This window comes from Anas acuta, chromosome 1, assembly GCF_963932015.1.
Source record: "Anas acuta chromosome 1, bAnaAcu1.1, whole genome shotgun sequence".
Lineage (NCBI taxonomy): Eukaryota > Metazoa > Chordata > Aves > Anseriformes > Anatidae > Anas > Anas acuta.
In genome coordinates, this window is record NC_088979.1 from 131188262 (window position 1) to 131202179 (window position 13918).

At 41.0% G+C, this 13918-nt stretch overlaps 1 long non-coding RNA gene across 1 annotated transcript; it reads right to left on the reverse strand.

The window, feature by feature from the left end:
- Positions 1-2702: 2702 nt before the first annotated feature.
- On the reverse strand, positions 2703-11416 carry LOC137842670 (uncharacterized). Its single transcript, XR_011089159.1, has 3 exons — positions 11355-11416; positions 10201-10375; positions 2703-9315 (listed from the first exon to the last, which is right to left on the reverse strand). It is a non-coding gene; the product is annotated as an uncharacterized lncRNA (long non-coding RNA).
- Positions 11417-13918: the final 2502 nt, after the last annotated feature.

The following is a 13918-nucleotide window of genomic DNA, read 5'->3' on the forward strand; positions in this document are numbered from 1 at the left end:
GGGGATGCCGCGTACCCCGGCTACCTCTGCCTAGCGGTGCCCCTCGGGGTGCAGCCCGCTGCTCCCCCCGTCCAACAGCCAGCCCCGCCACATTTCCCAATTCACGAAGGGGCCCCTGGGCACCGGACCGCGCCAGTCGGGTGCCGCCGGTGCGAGCAGCCCCTTTAGTCCTCCACAGCACGGCTGGGTCCCCAGCGCTCCTTGCCGGCGGCGGGCCGGGGCGGGGCGGCGGGCGGACAATGGGGGCAGGCCGCGGGCCGGGGCCGGGCCCCGCTTCCCCAACGCCTGCGTGTGGCCGCGGGGCGGCGGCGGCGGCTTCTTAGTGTCGGGGGGGAGCCGAGCCGAGGTGAGCGGCGGCGGCGGCGGGGGGAGATCGGGGAGGGAGGCGAAGGGCTGGCGGGGGAGGCCGCCCCGTGAGGCGATGCTGCGGTAGCGGCGCGCCCGGTTCCCGGCGCCTGCCACCCGTGTGGAGACGCGGAGCCGGGTGCGCGTCGTTTCGCTCCTAGCGGAGCAGGAAGCGAGCCCTCGCAACAAGCCCGAAACAGACGGCTCGAGGTAAGCGCTCGGGAGTTGCCCCGGCCCCGGGCGGGAGGACCGCGGGCAGCAAGAGCCCAGGAGCACGGAGCGAAGGCAGATAGCGAGCCTGAGCCAGCGCCGGTGGGTGCCAAGGGCCCGGTACCAGGGCAGGACCAGTCCCGAAGGCGGGGGATCTGCTGCAGCGACCCCTGGGCAGGAGGATGCCCCCATCGCCCTCGGGTTTGTGCGTTTGGTGGGATTAATAAAACGCCTGGTAATTGTAACGTGTGGAAACACCGCCAGAAAGAATATTGTAGGTGGGGTGGGATTTTAAGTCGGAGCAACTTTGTTACTGTCAGCGCTTCGCCAGTATGGGAAGCTTAAGTAAAACTGAGAACGACGTGGTGTTTTAATACTTTATACTGATGTGTGGGACAACAACAAAAAAAAGGCAGCATAAACAGTGACTTAAATTTTAGTTCTTAGACTTTAAGTTGCCTTGTACTTGCACATCAACCCTTCCCTTCACCTTTCTGATCTGACAGCAGTAAGCAGGATCTCAGAGACACCTGTAGGAGAAGACCGCCAAAAGTCACGGAAGATGCAATGCTTTCTTACGAGTCCAGTAGCGTGCCCTGTTGCACAGGACAGGATGCAGGTGTGAGGTGGCAATGCATGACACCGTGTATGCCATGCTGCGCAGTGCTAAGGGGGACCAGGTGAGGGAAAACAGCAGCCCACGCTACTCGAATGCTGCTAGTTTTTTTAAGAATATGAATTATCATGTTTAAATTAACATTATTTGAGAAACTGAAGCTAAGACTAAGTATTTTTCGATTATGGCCTTGGTGATGAGCATCCTGTAAATCTGAATTTAATATCAAGGCATGAATTCCGCAATCTGCTTGCTGAGGATGCCACCAGGCTCACTGCAGATACTACACTGTTTGCATGGATGGCAGAACAAGGCCTTTCAAGTACTTTTTTTTTTTTCAATTTGAACAAATGTTAAATTTGAAATATTCCAATTTTATTGTGTAGCGCTGTTAGTATGAGCAATGTGTGAAATTTTTTGACTACCAGTAACAACTTTTCTAACTGCATCACTTACTTTGTAGTTTTCAAAAATAAAAAACTACAAGGTTTTAAAGTTTTCAAATGTGAGCAAAGAAATATTTTCCATAGCTTAATAGCCCATTCATATATGACAGAACTATTTACATTTTCACACTTACCTTTTACAAATTGGTCATGTAAATCAAGTAGCAATTTTAAACAAAATCCTTTTATGTTATAAAAGTCTTGACCTGTTTCTGAGACAGAGAAGTGCAAAGGGCAGAAGATGTTTTTAAAAGGATATGTGAATGTTAGATTAAGTCAGAAAGCTTCTGCTCTAAAACTTAACTCTTTGTGAACAAGTAGAATGAAGACATCCCTGAGATGTTGGCCGCTGCCATGAAACTACAATATGAGTGTGGCAGATTTTTTTAAAGAAATTATTAATTTCAGTTTAGTATTAATATCTTTCTCTTCAATGTCCTCAGTTCTTCCCATGACTTTTTTTTTTTTTATAATAAAAGCAGAACTTCCTCATTTCCTTCAGAATTTAGAAGCGGTTGAAGTACACTGGTGAGCACTGAAGGACTCAGTAGGTACTTTGAGGAAAATGACACTTTGTAGGTTTATTAAATCATAGCTTCTACTGTGGACATAATTTCTAAGGCAGAAACCTTTTGTTGCTTTCTGCAGTTGCATAATAAATGTCCCAGTAGGGACTGGTGCTCTCAGAGTGCTCTTAATGACAATATGCAAATTCTGATGATGCATAAAAATCTGACCAAAGGCAATGAAAGACATGAGACAGACATTCTTGAAGTCTTGACTCAGAATTTCTCTCATGACCCCTTTAACAGTCTCAGCAGAGACTGAAATAGAAAAATACCTGTGCAAGCTTTATATTTCAAAAGGCTTCCTCCATTTAAAGTCTATTATATCCTTTTATTTCACTCCTGAGGTTACAAGATTTGCTTAAGGAATACATTTTATTTTGTTTCTATCATCAAACACTTTCTTATCCTGTTTTGAGGTGAGAGAGCCTGTGTTAAACTCCCAATGAAGGCATGTTCTGATAACAAGTATAAGAACGTAGAACGTAGATGAAATAAAATGTAAAAGAACACTATGTATTTCTTATATTTGCAGAAGTATACCTTTAATAGCTGTTTGAGGCAATATTAAGACATGTTTATGTGTAAACAGTATTCAAGGTCATTGGCATTAAGCTGATTGAGAACACATTACAAGACAGAGTGAATTTATCTCTGCTCCTTGGTCTGACGCCGATTTAAGAGTAAATCCAGCAACCTAACCCAGAAAAAAAAAAAATAATAATAATGATTACTTAACCTCTCCTCTTTCTTTAAAATAAGCTGAAGGTGCGATGGGTGCCTTGCAGTGCTTGGCCATGAATGGCCATGGTTGAGGACGAAAGCCTGCTTAAGTCTGGGTATCCCAATGAGGGGAGGAAGAGGCAGTAGCGGTGCTGGTGTCTGTAGGACCTGCTGTGCCTACATACGGTCAGTGGCCAATGGTTTCCAACTAGCAAGGGAAGAAAAGTCAACAGCTGAGGCCAGCAGCCTCAGCCGCTTCCCCGCTGCTTCTGGCAGAGGTCATAGGAAACACAGAACTTAAAAGAGAACAAATCAGAAAACCACTGTGGGCTTTAAAGCATATATTCCTCCTCGCTGTTTCCCCCTAAGTGTCTGATATTTCAGTTTCTTGGTAATGTTAACTAGTTCTTCAACTTCAGTCATCTTACCAAAGACTTGTCCTTGTAAAATGGAATAGAGATTTGTGTTTGCAACAGCGTGGATGATGTCATGTTTTTAAAGAGTTGGCTATGGATTGAAGGGCATATATGCAAACAACCAAGCCTCTATTTGTTCTTCATTTAAATTTAGTTTGCATAGGCAGCTGGTAGAATCTGAAACAGTTTGAGATATGCTTTGATACCTCAGGGATAAGGGACAAGAGTCTTATCTGGCGATCTTTCTTTATGTAGGTAGGTTTGGGAATTTTAAGTTCGAATGCTGGAATTAGATCATCAACAGTGATTTTCTCATTTCACAACCATATTTAAAATATACTAAATCACATACTTTAGTTCTAATTAGTTTTATTAATCATGTCTGCATAAAGCATGCATAAGATGTAAACTGCATGTGTTATAGATATGTAATAAAATACATAAATATTATATATAAATTATCATTGATGCATTCAATGCATTATACTGAGAGATTATTGTGTCTGCCTTCTTAAAAATTATTGCCACAGCAAATCTAATCAAAATGAATACAAGAAAATCTCAGGACCTTTATAGTTTTCCCCAACTCACCTGCCAGTATACACAATTTAGCAATGTTTTCTTTTTTGAATAAGATTTTCTGTTCCCTTTTGCTAGGTTAAAAAAGAGACACAACTGGAAAAAAAAAAAGACTAGGAAAAATAAAGATAGAGTCAAGCATCTCTGGTAGAAAGAGGATTTTCATTATTTAATCGTGTTTATAAAAAAGTCATAATTTCCTTCATATACATAAGCATAGGCATTTAGAGAGCCTTTTAAATTTGGACCTATTCACCAAAACAGTAAGTTTTTAACTTTAAATACATTATTCATTCTGCTGAAGGCATTTCACCATTAAAACTAAGCTTTTAGTTTGCTCAGTCAAAGCCTTACAAAAAAGAACGAGTTTTTTGATCTGCTAGCTAGGTTGGAGATGCTTGCTGCTGCTAGTATGGGATCCTGCTGTGCCTCTCAGACATGTTGTGAGGATTAGGTTATGGTCACTTGCTATCTAAGTGGTAAGTTATTAACACAAACTCGGCACTTCTTGGTTTCTGTAAACCAAATTCAGTTTGCCCATTCTTTGTGTGTAAGCGAGAGCAAGAAGGAAAGAATGAGATGGATGGTGGAAGATTGATATATCCCTATTTGGAGGATCGGAATTGGCTGTAACACGATATACACTCTTCTTGCCCAGCTCTGTATGGATCTAGACTAGAGAAACAAACTGGGTCCACATTAATGCAGATTTCACATGTACGCCTATGTATACCAGTGTGTCTAGATTTAAAAAAGATGACAAAAATTAGCAAATGGCCTCAGTTTGGTCCCTAGCTGCCAGAAAGGCCAACACTAAGCTTTGCTTTGCAATTAAATGAGCCACATCTCACACACCTTCAGGGGAGTAGCCCTCTTAACGAGTGCCTTTGCCCCAGCGCTGCCAGTTCTACCCAGTGCACAACAAATACCCTCTTTCTTAGCTCTCCCTGACTTGAATGTGGAGACAAATCTGTGGGTGAAAAGAGCAGGACAGGCTGCAGCTGAATCCTTGGCAGCAGGACTCAGCAGCTACAGCAGTTTCTTTTTTAGCCTGTGGGAGGAAGGTATTATCATAACAGGTGTGAGGAAGCATATGTTGTGCTTTGGGCTTTTGTCATGGTATTGTATGGTTTGTTTACATTTCTGATTTCTGTCATGCATTGACTTATTACAGGTCTCTTTCAGAACTCAATTTTAATCTCCTACAGATGTAGACATTTCCATTGTGTGGTCCTGCAAATGTGAAACTAGCATCTATTCTAGAAATGGAAAAAAATAGAAAATACTTTTTTCTTTTTTTTTTAGAGAGAATATTTCACAGTGCATGGTTCTGAAGTCTAAGAATAGTTGGTATAAACATGCAATAATAGACAGTTGAGTTTTTATGCTGTTTTTAAATACATTTGCTCTGGAGCTCCCAAAGCAGGAGCTGCCCCAGATAACGCAGATCATGCTGCAATAGCACTTATGTTGCATCAGCCTTGCCCAAAAAATAGAGAGGGATGCAGCTGGTAATCCACTGGTCTAGTTGTTCCTCTGGGAAATGGAAAGGCCAGCTCGGGTACTAGCACCAGGGAATATGTTTGTTTTTTGTTTTTTGTTTTTTTTTTCCCAAGTGTGACAGCTTCACTGCGTTGTACACACGGAGCCTTGGCACCTAATTCAGAACTACAAAGTCCTCCAGGTGACTGTGTTTCTGGAAATCAGATATGGTGCTGGAAAAGTTGGAAGTCCCTATGGACATAACCCTTTTCCTGATCATTGCTTGGACTGAGGAAGGGGGGCATACAGCAACACATAAAGGAAGTGTTTAAAACAAGATAATAGTAAACTATACTCTGCATGATATATGCTAATATCTACTGAACATAAAGTAATCCTTAAAATTTTCTCCCCAGTCACATTGTGTCACTAAGAAGTCTTTGCTTTTGTAGAACTGAGTTGGTAGTTGGTACTAACTAACTTTTCATGTAGTTAGTATGAAATTTCTGCTAGTTCATGCAAATGCATTTACTTATGCAGTAATATATATACTGTAATTGATGATAAGTGCTTTATAGAAAATGTAATAATGTCTTATAAATATTGAAAGAAGATCAGGAGTTTCTCAGAGCACAAAGGCCCCAGTCTTGTTCCAGACATAAACCTTGAAGAAAGAGTTTATGGAATTGCATTAAGATGGCAAGCAAATCCACTATGAGCAGCTTCACCACAGACACTTTTTACTTGATTTAGCTCTATCTCTCATAATATTTTACATAGTTTTTATTCTGCAGCACATGCTTAAAAGGACAAAAGAATCCAGTCTGGCAGAAATCCCATTCATTGTTTCCAAGATTGGCAGCAAAAATAATCAGCTCAGTTATGATGTAGCTGGGAAGTAGAGAGATAAAGCAGCAGGCCAAAGCCATGCCTGATAAAACCAATGCACATCCAGAGGACTGTCATCACAGTCAATCATCAGGCACTGTAAAGGCAGAACAGAGCCTCCCTCTGCAGTGCTGCAGAAGCAAACATCTCTGGGGCAGGAGGAGCACTGGCTGGCTGCCTGAGGGTGTGTGTGTAGTTTTAAATAGTCCCGGTGCACAGCTCTGATATCATTGGGCTTGATAAGTCAAATAAAAACATTTGCAAAAGCTACAGAAACATTAGCTCTGCTCTGAGATCTGCTGTGGGTTATTTCAGCCTCTTTGGTGCTTTAAGGAAAGACTTATTGGAAATACTAGTGATGCACAACTTGGGCTGAAACCCTGGGATTTTTGTCATTTATTTTGCTAGAACAGGCCCATCATAGGACATGATGTGCCTATGTACTAGATCCTGGCTAGTGGTTTTGAATCGCTTTCTGGTCTGCTGGAGCAATGCAATGGTAGGAGGTCATTGCCAACAGCTTAGGAAAGCATTTCATACTAAGTGAAACTACTGGGAAGCTATACTTAGCTATGCTAGCTATGTTTATCTAGATTTTCCAATTTCTAGGCTGTTTTCATGCATTGTGAGGAGGCTGCACATTTGAATTGCTGTACATCTGTTGGTTCACTGAAACTTTCCTTTGACCACTCTCAAAATAGTTCTTACCTCAGTTCTTATGCTCGCGTTCTGACTGCAGACCCAAAAGGGGCAAACGCATACTCTGAACCACATCCATCTAAAATGAGAAGACCTTGTGCTACCAGACACCGTGGGACTGACTCTGGTCTTGTTGCAGAGTATGATGTCCCAGACACAGAGAAGCCCCAGGCACTTTGTTCTCTCCAGCTACCCTGAAGGAGATCCAGAAGATGAAATGTATGGCAACCTTCTGGCAGCGCCAGATACTGCAGAGCAAATGGAGTTTAATATCAGGTATCATGCTGCAAGAATGCTCCTTCTGTCCTCTGCACCCGGGTAAAACCCTCCCCCACCCCAACCTTCACAAAGACTCCTGGCTAAGCCGTGGAATCAGTGGATGCTATTGAAAGTGTAGTAGATGCAAGTGTAGATAACCTGTAGTGCTTAGCACCAATTGTATGAGATTATGCTGGATTAAATGTCTACAACTTTTCATGCTGTCCAGGGACACAGATGTGGCTCTTAATTAGAAGCCCACCTGTTACAACAAGCAGCTGAAGAGGCCATTTTTACATAATTCTCCAGGCGTCTCTCACAACAAACTAATAGTGCTTTTTCTTTCTCTTTCTCTTCTTTTTCTTTTTCCTGTGCGTACATTTTTTCCAGTTCAGCAGTCAGGGGCTGTCTTTCCCGTCTGTGAAAATTCCTTTCTGTGTTGTTGTTGTTGTTTGACTGACCAAACCAACTCTTGAGTTTTTTTAAAGTCAATCTCTAGAATAAGGCTTTTAAGTCCATTTGCCGTGCAGCAGATCCCAAAAACAAATCTCAGCAGAAATACAAGTAAAAATAAAAACATTTTGTCATAATTATTTTTATACAAAAAAAAAAAAAAGCATGCACATCTAAAGGAAACTAGATTTCATTGGAGATTTTCATCAGTATAGTATAAACAGTTTGGGGACCCACCAAAATTCCTTAGCTTTTGTGTTTGACAGCAGTCATAGCTCAGGGACCTGTGTGCCCCAAGATCTTGAACAGCCATTGTGCTTTGGCCAGTTCTACTCTAGCATCAGACATTAGCTGGAGAACTAGACTGCATCATGGAGATCACTGGAGTAATTCTGTTGGACAAAAAAAATTGATCAGTTATGTAATATGAGACATTCTGAGTCATCTGAAGTGAAGGTTTTCAATATTTCAACTTTGTGGAAAAAAATTCTAGGACTGGAATAGTGTTGTATTGTATGAAGGGATTAGACACCATGGCTTTTCAAAAGTGTCAAATATGCAGGTTTTTATGAAAACATCACAGCATTTAAGCCTATAAATATGGACTTAAGGTGCCTGATCAATAAACCTATAAATAATAAAAAAGCCCTAACATTTAGCTTTTACATGCCAAGCTTAGTCCATCCATTAAGGAAATAATTGTACCTGACACTTGCAGAGTGCTTTTTAAAGAAGCAAGGTTGCAGTATTTTCCTCTAATGTGGATATCCTGAATGCCTTCCAGCTCAGCTGTCCAGGTTGGCCATCACCTGGCTCTAATTGGGGACGATTTTAACAGAGCATACAGCAGGAAGATTGAAGATACACTGCTTCACCTGGCACATGGGTGAGTTACCTTACTGACACCATCTGTTTTTGGCTACTTTTAAAAATCATGTTACATAGAAAAATAATAACGTTTCTGCACCCAAAGTAAAAAATAAAAATTATATATATATTATATATATGTGTGTGTGTATTGCTACTACTGTTGCTTCATACAGAACCCAAGAAAGAAACCAGCTACTGGATCTTATTTTACGGGGAAGATTTTTTATAATGAAAATTGTTTCCATGGACTATAACCAGTCAAAAGATTTACACAGTTTCTACGTATTTAAAATTCCACAATAGCACTGTAGTTCTTCTAGGTTAGACCATGTCTTTAAGCACAACTGAATGAGGAGAGGTCTGCAGCCTAGCAAATGTGATGCTTTAGGGATTAACATGTTACTGCACGTCAAACAACCCATTGAGGCACACTCAATAAAACGTGGCTCAACCTGTTTGCACTGCCTTTTATCTGATAAGAGCAGACAGGGCTGTCATCTCCGTCATAAAGAACACAGATTAACTGCAGTAATGCAGTAATTAGCATAGAAATGTCCTAGTCTGAAAGGAGAGTCGACTATTGCAGGTTTCAAGAGAATACGACCCGATTACACCTATGTTCCTGAATGCAGTATATAGCTATGCTCAGCAGCCTCAGTCAGCTCAGATTCAGGCTGCACAGAGCCTCTGTCAGCCAGACACACCTGCACTGGATCCCTATTCCTCAGGGACCAACAGCTCTTGCTGGGGTTCGCTGCTCTTAGCTGGAAATAAGAGCAAAGGCACAGGGCTGACAGTCAGGAGATCTGCTGCATACTTTCTCGTGTCAAAGTAGTAACCAGTTAATTCTAAAATCACATCTGTTTAGCTTTTAAAGCCCTACTGAGTTACCAGATTTTCCTCCTAAATATTTAGAGAAATGCACGTGCATAGATTACTCTGTAGGCTTTAAAGAAGGAACATATTGGAGTTGAGTGAGGCTTTGTTTTACAGTTTTCTACACTTGGCATTTAGTTTGCCAACTTTTAGAATAAAATTTCTATACACATGTTTTGTTTTCAGTTTTTGTCTGTTGTGGTTTCTTGTTTAATCATCAGGGTTGCTGTCAGTGTTTTCCAGACATGGAATATTATTAAAAGCATTACAAGAAGATTTGGAAATATTTTGAACAATAACTGGACAAAGAGGATCGCTGGTTATGGAAGCTGGGTATGAGTTCTCCCTCTTCTCTACCTTTCTGTTACAGCAACATCTCAGTCCCATCTAAGTGTCACCAAGTAAAGCCTGATAGGTGACTGTAGGTTCAGGTTTTTTCTTTAGTTTGTTGGTACCCCTCACCAAAACCAAAACATCTTGTTCATAGACTGAGTGCGCCAAGTGTCTCCAAACACTCACATGCTAAACTGCCACTGAAATCACCGGGCTCTGTGCAAACAGGAGTCTCCCCACCATAAAAAACTGTGAGGCTATATTCTAGATGAGATAGGGTGGATAGGCTGTTACAATCAGTGTTGTACATTACATTTTGGGGAAGAGACAAGGACTCTGTGGAGTTTGGAAAGGACAGGCACAGGAGTGGAAGGGTGAGACTCGCCTCTGCAGCTTGTTCCTGCAGAGGCGCAGGGCAATGTTCTCAGTTTGGCACTAACCTTGCCTGCAGGCGGTCATCCTCACTTTTCTGTGCCAGCTTTTCGCTTCTTGTCATTTCTAATGGCCTCCCCTTTCCTCCCGCAGATTTGTCGGCTTCCTTTCAGGTGCGTCTGCCAGAAGCTGGTGCCTGCAGCCTTGCTTGCTGTTGCATTTTGGTGGGCCATAAGTTATGGACTGCAGAATTAACAGAGAATTACAATAGGAGGTCATTGCTGGACTCTGACCAATATAATTAACACCCTGGTGGTGGCAGCTGGTTTGTTTTTCAAATTTACACTGATAAAAATCTCTTTTATATTTAAAACCTAGGCTAGTGCTGGGTCACTGCTGTTTCATACTCTTTTTTAAAAGAAAATGTTTAAAATAATGAGGTTGGTGCTGGATAACTGCCTGACTTGCTAGTTTTGAAGTGTGAGGCCATGTGATCAGAAAGTCTGTTTCTGTCCTTTTTTTGTTTGTTTTAATGCAATACAAAATGTCTATTTCACATAAAGGAGTTTCTTGAAAATACTCTGTCAGTGGGGAAGACAGAAGGCATGCTGGTCATCCTTTAAATGTTAACATTGTAAAAGCAATAGCAAAGATTAAAACCATGATACTTTTCTAAAATTAAATTGTTGCTTTAAATGTTTTGCAGTGTTACCTACTTTGTTTTCTAGGACTGTGCTATTACATGTTAATAATTTCTTGTCTTGTACAGATTATCTAATACTACAGGACAGGCCTCGATTTACCTTTATTTAGTAAAATAAGCATATGGAACTAGTTTATTGGAAAAAAGAGTTGTTCAGATGAGCTAGCAATCGTGTTGGTTGGACTGGCACTCAAGGGCCACCCAAATCCAATCCATTGGTTCTGCAGGACTTCTCAAAAACTGACTACAGATTTTTACATTCTTTCTTCTGCCTCTTTATGAAGTAAAATTTCGAGTTGGCCAGAAAAAACAGAATTTGAGAAACTTTTTTTAAATTTATTTTGATGATTCACAGCTTTTTGGAAGTCATGTGGTTAGGGGGAAATAACTGACTAGAGGAAGATTGTAAAATGGTGGTGGGATAGGTGTCACCTCCACCCTCCCTGGGGAGCAGCCAGGACAGGCAGCCTTCTTGCCTCTCAAGAGCATGCCCCAGCCGTGCCGAACGATCCTGCCTACCTGTGTGCGTGCATCCTCCCTGAGTGCTGCTGCTTAAGCTGCTTTTCACTGCACAGGAACACAGACAGAGAGAAAATGAAAGTGCATCTCTGTGGTTTGGGTATTCCCCTCACAAGAGGGGATACCTGCTTCCTTTCTCATCAAGTGAATACCACTGCTAGGGCACTTTTGAAACAGGAAAATACAGTAATTAACGGTGCAGTAATTTAAGCACTTGCCTGAGAGGCTGGAGTTTCAAATTTGAGACACAGCTTTTAATTTGAGACAATGAATTTAAAGCACTCTTCTTCCTGTAGGTGAATGCCCAAATCAGAGGGTTGAGGGATGTGTTTCCTCTCCTTTATGGATGGTACCAAATCCAATTAAGCTCCTAGCCTTCCACCTCAAACCACTCTTCTGGAGGAGGAAAAAAAAAAAAAAAAAAAAAGGAAGAGAAGGAGAGAGAGAAGAGAAACGAAGGTTGAGGTAGAATATTTTGTCCAAACATTTTATGTTAAAAGATTTTGAAATATCTTCAACTTACTAGAAATGCAGAGAAAAAAAAAAAAAGTAACTAGAGGATGAAGGATGCAGTTTACCCTTCAGCATGCAAGCAGCAGCACGTAAACTGGAGTCTCTCCAAAAATACGTCACCTTTCTTTCACAGTGCTCTGGACTCAGTCTGCCATTCAGGAGCAGGTACGTAAGGTACTTTACTAGAAAAGCATGTGTGGTACATTTAGAGCCATGGTCTTACCCAGGCCAGAAGCTGGCAAAAGGAGTTGCCCATATAACCATAAAAAGAGACCAAAACATCACCAGTGAGTTGATTGTTCTGTTTAACTCCATACCAGTGGCATGACAGAAAATATTTTAAAGTCATTTAGTAAGGTGTAAAAACTCCCATCAAAAGAGTCTAATAAACCAACTATGTGAGTGTAACAAACGTATCCACTGCAAATAATTTGATTCTTCCTGGCTGAATCATTTTAACAATACAAAATAATTTTATGTATGTCTAGATAAATAATCTTTATGCCCAGGGGAGTAGCTATATATAGGAGACTGCCACACTGCCTATTCCATATGAAAGCTGTAGGGGAGAGGGCTGTAGTTTTTCACTCTCAGGGACTGCAATAAATAACACTTACAATCCTAGGGAAAGGTCAGTATCTGGCATGTATGGAATAAAACACAGTACTGGGGAGCATAAACTGTAACTACATCAACACCATACATGAAACACAGCACAAACAGAACCTGCAGCAGGTATCAACACCAGCTGGGACACTGTAGTGAGCAGTAATGGCCAGGTTCCCTCTCACATGTAACTAGGACTCTTTGCTCAATGCCACGGCTCTGCACTGTGACTCAGGAGACCTAAATTTTATATATATATATGTATATATATTATTAATGCACACTTCCCCATGTGACAGAGTTTACAGCACTTGATTTTTTTTCCACATCCTGTTTCTTCTTGTTCCTAGGTGCAGGAAGTACGCTGACTTTTCACATCATAAAACTTTCAGTTTCCTAGAGCAGAATGCATAGATGAGCGCACGCATAAAAGAAATGCAGATAACAGTAGTAAGACCTAGGATCCTTAATTGCCCTGCATGCCATTCTCCACCTAGCCACAGACAAGTTCTATCACATGCAAGATACCCTCCCGTTTGTTTATAGCCATGTACAGCACGATGTCGTGTCACCAGGCACTACACTAAAGCGAGCCCTGAAAGCTCTTGACATGAAGGCATAAAGCTGTCTGCCATACTTTTCAGCTTATATAAACTGTAACATCAACACAAGGGTATAATGCTGCTGTTTGTGCAGATGCCAGGTGCACAGAGGTAAAGCAAAGAACTGCACATGGTAATGGCTGCTTCTCACCCCAATTAAACAGGGCCAACAAGTGTGGCATGCTCTTAGGGTCCTGTTGTCACTTCAGTATTCTGCATCTATTGAAGGTGCAAAGGTGATCTACCAGTCTGTGCTGCATTTGCAAACTGAGATTTCTATTATGTTTTTCCTGAAGAGATTTTTTTCCATGCAAAGTGTGCAGTAAAGTGAAATAATATATTAATTATATATATGTATACAAACACATATACACACACTCTCACACAAATATATATGGTAAGAACAGTATAAATAGAAGACAAGTCTTCAAATTTACCCCCAAAATGTTAAATAATTAAAAATTTGTAAACCATAAAGCACTATACTAAAAACAAAATGAGTGTCACCAGCATGCCATTCTCAGTTCTAACTACTATACAAGGTGGTTTAAAAGTCACTAACATTACTTTTAGTCTTACAAGATATAGTCAGAAACTTCCAACACAGCTCATAATTCAATGAATGTTACTGTCATTTAGTTGGAATATTCTAACCACCTGGTGATAAATTTTTTATGTTTCACTTAACTAATTAGCACATTCCTGTTAACGGTAGAGACTTCATCTTTTTTTTTTTTTTAAAGTCAGCCCAGGATTTAACTGGCAGCCTGTAGTAGTCATATATGATTTAAGTTAATATATGCTTTTCTTTTTTTGGTATATCTGCTAAAAGCTATTAAAATA